Source organism: Rhincodon typus, chromosome 37 (genome assembly GCF_021869965.1).
Source record: "Rhincodon typus isolate 14 chromosome 37, sRhiTyp1.1, whole genome shotgun sequence".
Classification (NCBI taxonomy): Eukaryota; Metazoa; Chordata; class Chondrichthyes; order Orectolobiformes; family Rhincodontidae; genus Rhincodon; species Rhincodon typus.
The window spans coordinates 10,277,693-10,284,956 of record NC_063368.1 but is presented as its reverse complement, the minus strand read 5'-3'; the positions used below and the strand labels follow the sequence as shown (position 1 = coordinate 10,284,956).

Below are 7,264 nucleotides of genomic sequence, written 5' to 3'. Positions count from 1 at the left end.
TTTACTGTAAATTTTTCCATGCTTCAAGTAGCTGTTTCTCAACATTTTAAAAATTTTAGGAATGCCTATTTAAACTATTTGCAATAAGGAAGCTGTTTTGTGTGGTGATTTTTAATTTTTACCCTGTGACACTTTTTTTTTTCCTTTGAAAATATTGTCACTTAATGGCTGTAGAAGCCAGACTGGTGGTAACGTTTTGGGTTAGAAGGCATTTTTTTTAAACTGCAGGCAGTCTCAAACACTGACGTCTATCCGAATGAATGGGGTAACCGGGATTGTGTATGGGCTGTTTGTTATCCAGAGTTGTTCAGTTAACAATGGTTGTTAGGTTTATTTTCTTTCAAAATCTTCTATCCAGGAACACCACCTGATTTGAAGTTCTAGTGTAGATGAAGGTTACTTTGAACTAAAAGTATTCTCGATTTTCCTCTTTTTAAACAAGTTGGTCTGAGTGGCCTTTGTATAGAATGTTACTGAACTGATTTATTGCAGAGTGTATCGCTGGAGCCAGTGTTCTTTTGAGTTGGGGATAACAGCTGGTTTACATTCTTGCCCTTTTCTTGTGTATTAATCAAAAATGAATGGATATTTTAGAGGCTACTGTTCCCAGCTGCATCTCTGGAACTGATGGTAAGGGAATATTTTGGCCTGGTTAGTCTTGGTCAATGATGCCCAAAGAAATTAACTTGTTACCAAAAACCCTCCACTACATTAATGGGTGACAGATGCATTTTGTGGCTTGGATATCCAAATATACGAACTTTGTCAGTTTGTTTCAGCCTTGTAAATTGACCTATTAGGTTATAGTTATCATATTGTTTCCAAGTCTAATATTAGATTCCTTAAATTTTTAACATTAATTTTGGGTTGAGATGCTCTGATGCATGTGTAATAGCACTTATTTTAAATGCTGTCCTGAGAGCAGAGAGCAGAATTGTCTTTACATCTCTCAACTTATCTGCTGTGTGGAGAGAACCCAGCAGTTTAAAGTATTTGAAAATTAAGAAAAGAAATCTGCTTAAGGAGTAAACGTGCCACCTGTTCAATGCATGCATAATTTCTCCCCTTGTGTGATTTCTAATAAGTGTTTCCTCTCCTTCAGCACAGGACAAGACACTCTTCTCCAGAAGGGACATGATGAGGTAAGATCAATCTCTTGACTATTTCTTGACTAAGCTTGAAATTTTCGCATTATAATCCAGTCTCAAAGATGATCAACTCTACTAACTGAATGGATTTATGGAGGATCTGCACAGTGCCACTTACTGAAAATTTGGCATTAGAGGGCTGGAAATAAGTTGCTCTTCCCTTGGTTGAGGTTACCAAGAGTTGATATAGAAGGTAAACAGTCTTTTGCTGAATGGAAAATGTCCTGTCAGGGCATGGAATAATTAGCCACAGTTAGCTATTGAACCAGGAAAATTGATTGCTAATTACATCAGAGTCAGCCTGGAAGAGGGACATGGGAACCAGGTTTGAATATGAACATTGTGTGCAGACGTTTGGCCATATCTTTAATCTTGATGAGCAAGGGTATGTTACTTTGAGAGCCTGAACTTCATGGTTTTGGTTAGGTAAAATCATTCTCTACTTTCAGAAAAGGGATGGAAATGGAGCCACTTCATGCAGCTTTTGTTACCATAGTCTGTTCTTAATAATACTAGTTATGGAGGCTTCCCAGTGTCTGGGAGGGGTTAATTATTTAAGGAAGATTCAAGTATTTTTGTGTTCCCTAGGTGAATACTTCATTAGACTTTGCAAAGTATCTCCAGCCCAGAAGCTCTGTCTCCAACCTACCACAGGTGCTGAAATCTCCATTCCATGATGGATGTGATGCTACATCCATTTGCACCAAAAATTCCCCATACTATAATGGAAGATCAGCGTTTTCGTCATCTCCACTGGGTTATGATGATGTGGAAATGAAGAGTCCAGTGAGTCAGCAATCTTCAACTGGTGCCCAATCAATTCCACAAGAGGTGCTTCAACAGACCAACATTTTAGGTAAGTGAAATTGTTGCATAATCTGCTGGAAAACTCTGCCATTTCTCCATCCAACTTCCCAAAGCAATAGAGATCCCAGCAATGAGTGGACTTCCCCTTTTCCTAACTACCCTCTCACTCCTAATATGCATAAACTGACTTGGGAATTGGTCTTTAAATGGAGAAAAAGTTAGAATGATATTAGTAAAATCTGTTTTGTCTGTTGAACTAATTTGAGCATCATGTTTAGGAAGTTGTCCAATGCACATTTATTATACAGCATACTTTATGAAGTGAAATTTAGACTTCACTTGCCCTGAAAACTGCAATTGTCCTGACCTGTCGATACCATAACTTAACTATTTGAGCAGTAAACTCGTAAGTACATATTTGCAACTGTTACGTTTTATCCTATGCAGCATACCTTGTCCCTGGAACTTCCCTAGATTTTTCAAATTAGCTTGTGAAGATTATCTTGTTTACCTGATATGTACTTTGTTTCTGAACTAATTTGTGAAAATAAGAACAAATTATCCTCGTGCATCTGATTTCAATTCAAATCTAGCTAGAACTGATAGGACAAAATATTTTGCAGAATCTGTCTTCTGAGATTAATATTTCAACATTTATTTGAAATTCCAATACGACACATGATGTGTGACCAACTTGATCCCTTGGATGTATAATGACTGACTGCTTTCTGAGATAATAGAAGTTTGTGCAGATTTCATCATTGAACTATAAACAAAAACTTATGATGAAAAAGCTTATTCTCTAACATAGCAAAACAGGCTCTACAAATCAAAGCAACACCCCCTTTAAATCCCAAAACACATCATTCACAATTTGAATACAGGATTGGCTCAAAGGTAGAACACAGAAGGTGGTGGTTGGGAGTTACTTTTCAGACTGGAGTCCTGTGACCAGTGATGTGCCACAAGGATTGGAGCTGGGTCCACTGCTTTTTGTCATTTATATAAATGATTTGGATGTGAACACAACATAGGGCTAGTAAGTTTGCAGATGACCTCAAAATTGGAGGTGTAGTGGACAGCGAAGAAGGTTACCTCAGAGTACAATGGCATCTTGATCGGATGGGCTGAGAGCCATATGTAGTTTAATTTAGGTAAATGTGAGGTGCTGCATTTTGGAGAGGTAAATTAGGGCAGGACTTTATCTACTTAATGGTAAGGTTCTGGGGAGTGTTGCTGAACAAAGATCTTGGAGTGCAGATTGATAGTCCCTTGAAAGTGGAGTCTCAGGTAGATAGGATAGTGAAGAAGGTGTTAGGTATGCTTGCCTTTATTGGTCAGTGCATTGAGAATAGGAGTTGGGAGGTCATATTGCAGCTATACGGGACATTGGTTAGGCCACTTTTGTAATACTGTGTGTAATTCTGGTCTCCCTACTATAGGAAGAATGTTGTGAAACTTGAAAGGGTTCAGAAAAGATTTACAAGGATGTTGCCAGGGTTGGAGGTTTTGAGCTATAAGGAGAAGTTGAATGGACTGGGGCTATTTTCCCTGGAGTATCAGAGGCTGAGGGGGGTGACTTTTTAGAGGTTTATAAAATCATGAGGGTCATGGATAGGGTAAGCAGACAAGATCTTCTCCCCAGGTGGGGGAGTCCAAAACTAGGGGGCATAGATTCAAGGTGAGAGGGAAAAGATTTAAAAGGGACTTGAGGGGCAACATTTTCCACACAGAGGGTGGTGTGTGTGCATGGAATGAACTGTCAAAGAAAGTGGAGGAGTGTGTTGCAATTACAACATTTAAAAAGCATTTGGGTGGATATATGAATAGGAAGGGTTTAGAGTGATATGGGCCAAATGCTGGCAAATGGGTCTAAGGGGGCAAGATAGCAAATCCAGTTCCAGCAAAGGGACACCATATAGTTCCACCGTTTTTGCTTCCTTTTTTAAAACAAAGTAACTTTCTCTGCAGTAAAGCATTCCAGACTTACTTTTTTTTTAGTTTATATTTCCATTTATCTGTAGTCCATAGTAAAGTCAGAACCAAAAATATTAACTGTCCATACTTTAGTTGTGGATGCTCTCAGGTACTGTGCAATTACTCATGAGCGGCTCTAGTTTCAGTATCTTCAATTGGTAGATGAGGTGCCATAGCCAACAAGTTCTGCCCAGTTCACATCCACCTTGGACTTTTGTGGAAACTAATTTGTTTGCTGAAAGCCTCTGAGGACCTGCTTCACTAGCTTGGATTGCTTGAACTATGACACCTTCATGGTCTTCATTCAACTCTGGTAATTGTGCTTAGCAACTGAATGCCATTATACAGCTTTTAATCTAAGTAAAGGAAGTAATGTAGTCTTGTTAGACCTTGGCAGGCCCTGGTGCACCTTCAAAGTATATGACCCAGATAACTTGGTTGTACCATTTTTGAATAAGATCAAACTGCAACATTTGTCCCTTGATCAGTTGGTTCTTAACAGAGCAGACCTAACTGTCTTCAGTTTTCTAAAGATGATATGGAACAGTTTGAAATACCAGTTGTTTGTTTGTACCTTTTGTTCATAGAATTTTGGGAAGTCTGGTATTTGACTTCATCCCTAATTCCTAGTTAAAGATAGTTGTGAACCACCTTGAGCTACTGCAGTCCATTTGGTGAAAGTGCACCAGGGATTTCTGGGTTTTGACCCAGTGACAGTGAAGGAATGGCGAATATAATTCCTAGTCGAGCTGGTGTGTTACTTGGAGTTTATAGGTGGTATTCCTATGCATTTGCTTCCCCTGTCCTTCTAGGTAGTAGAGTTGTTAGGTTTCGAAGGTGCTGTTCAAGGCTTGGCACAGTGTTTTTAGAAACAAACACACTCCTTAGATCCACCTTTCAGGATGTATCTGTTCTGCTTTACTAGAAGATCCCTCTGCACCCTGGTGTTGGGTTCTCTGGTGAGTTGGCAGGTTACATTCATCAACTTCATTGGTTGTACTGTTGAAGGTGCTTGAGTCATTGGTGTGTAAGAGTGATATACCTGCATAGTAGTTTCTCTGTTCTGATGTGAATGACCTTTTATTCTAGGTTGTTTTCTGCCATCAGGACCTTGCTGCTGTGTGGACATGCTTTTTAAAAGTCACCTGAATCTTGTAGATGGTATGCTTTGCAGCCAATGAAGGGAGTGAATTTTTGTTCAATTGACTATAGTGTCTAGACCAACATTTAATGCCTGTCAGGCAGTTGAGAAACAACCACATTGCTTTGGATGTAGAGTTACATGTTAACCAGATGTTAAGGATGTTAGTAAATTGGATGGGATTAATGACAGTGAACCCTGTTACATGGTCACCATTACACTCGGTTTTTAACTGAATTGAAATTGCATTATCTGCCAAGGTGAAATTCAAACCCATGTCCCCAGAATATTAACCTGGGGTTCTGAGTTACTAGTCCAGTGACATTACCACCACACCATCACTTCTCCATGTGGTATATAAGGTACTGGACAGGGTAATGGTTAAGCAACTCCTTGCTCTGGATGATGTTGAATTTCGTGCTGAAACTGCACTGCACAAGTGGTGAGTTCCATCACGTTGCTGACTTGTGCAGAGTTTTCAGTCGGTCACTTATTCCTGGGGCCAGAGTATTGTATTACGAGGTTAGTTAAGTTTCTGGTCAGTGGTGACCCTCCCAGAAAGTTACTGACAATGGATTTCAGAAATGGTAATGCCAAAAGAGGATAGTTAAATGTTGTCATTGGAGGCTATCATTGTCTGACATGATTGTCGTTTACCACTGATCAGCCCAAGTATGAATGCTGTCTGTCTTGCTACATAGTGGCTCTTACTGATTCAGTATCAGAGGATTTGCGAATGGGACTAAACGCAATCGTCAGTAAGTATCTTTGATTTTTTTGATAAAAGGTTGTTGAAGCATTTTAAAGATGGTTGGACCTAGACAATATCCGGAAGAACTTATGTAGTGACAATTGAAACTATCTTTTGCGATCTTTTAATTCACTTGAGTTTGTCTTAAAATTTGAGTTTTTCATTTCTTTTATACTGCCAGTACTTACATGCTACTTAAATCCTAATGCAATGTTGTAGTGACTTCTCTGTTGAAAGAAACATGAACTTTTTTCTGCACTGGCTGATGTGAACATTGACCTCTCAATATCTAAGTTCATTAACCTGCTGTGCTTCAGTGAACTTGTCAGATCTATTTCATTAGCTTTAATTTAGCTCTTTTGCAACATTAGGCTCAATGACACGTAGCCAGTTCTGATTGTCGTCTTAGGTGATTGTTCAACCAAGTACTTCATGGTGTAAGGTAGCGAAGGGATTGTGATTGATTAACCAGAATGGATTTTAATATTTAACTTTAAGTTGCAAAGAGCTTAATGACTCATTTTGTCATAATGACTCAAGTTTGTACAGAATTCAGCTACTGTCTAATGTGCAAATTCATCTCTCCAGATGGTCCTTTTGTCTAACAAGCAGACAAGCAAAAACCTACTACGGCTCCAATTGATGACAAAATAAATGCCATTAATCTAATAGACTGAGTACTATTGCTGTCAGGGGCACATTTTATCTGTACCCGCTAGGAGGCAGGACTTGCAAGGTATTTATCTTTGGTTTATATTGCTCCTGATTTTTTGTTTACTTTGTCCTCTTCCTTAGCTGTGACTCCCACTTCGATTTCAGTCACGCAAACTCCATCATTTGGTTCAGTTAATGACCTGTTGGTTGCAGGAGCTGTTCTCCATAATGTGGTAAGAAAATGTCTGCAGTGATTTTTACTTTCACACCTCTACAAGTCAGTTGTGATAAGTTATCAAGTACAAGTCTGGCCTGGATTGTTGCTATTTTCCATCCTTTGAAAGCTCTTCCCTCTTTAAAACTATAATCTTGCCGTGAAGTATTGTTGGTGCATAGATAATTTTCACTTAAATTCTCATTTATCGTAACTTAGCCTGTACATATTCATCCTTAAACAATACATATTTCTCCCCACTATTCCATATTTGATCCCTTTGCTTTCCAGAATTTCCTTTGACTTGCAGCCATGGATTACTCCTTTTATTCGCTACAGCTCTGCAATATTCAGCATTATGTCTGACTTCATTCTCTTTCCTCTTTTTGGCCCATTTCTATTAAGAGGTCAGTTTTAGTCTGGAGTTCTATTCTCCTGGAAATAAAATATATCCTCTGGTAGAGGAATCCAGAGAAAGGAGGGATAGATTTTATTGAGATTAGGATTTGGAGGGTTATTGAACCAAGGTGGATAAATGGAATTAAGATACAGATCAGCCACGACCTAGTTGA

At 38.9% G+C, this 7,264-nt stretch overlaps 1 non-coding gene across 1 annotated transcript; it reads left to right on the top strand.

The window, feature by feature from the left end:
- Window positions 1-4,806: 4,806 nt before the first annotated feature.
- Window positions 4,807-5,062, top strand: LOC125487206. Its single transcript, XR_007265727.1, has one exon. It is a non-coding gene; the product is annotated as a small nucleolar RNA SNORA53 (small nucleolar RNA).
- Window positions 5,063-7,264: the final 2,202 nt, after the last annotated feature.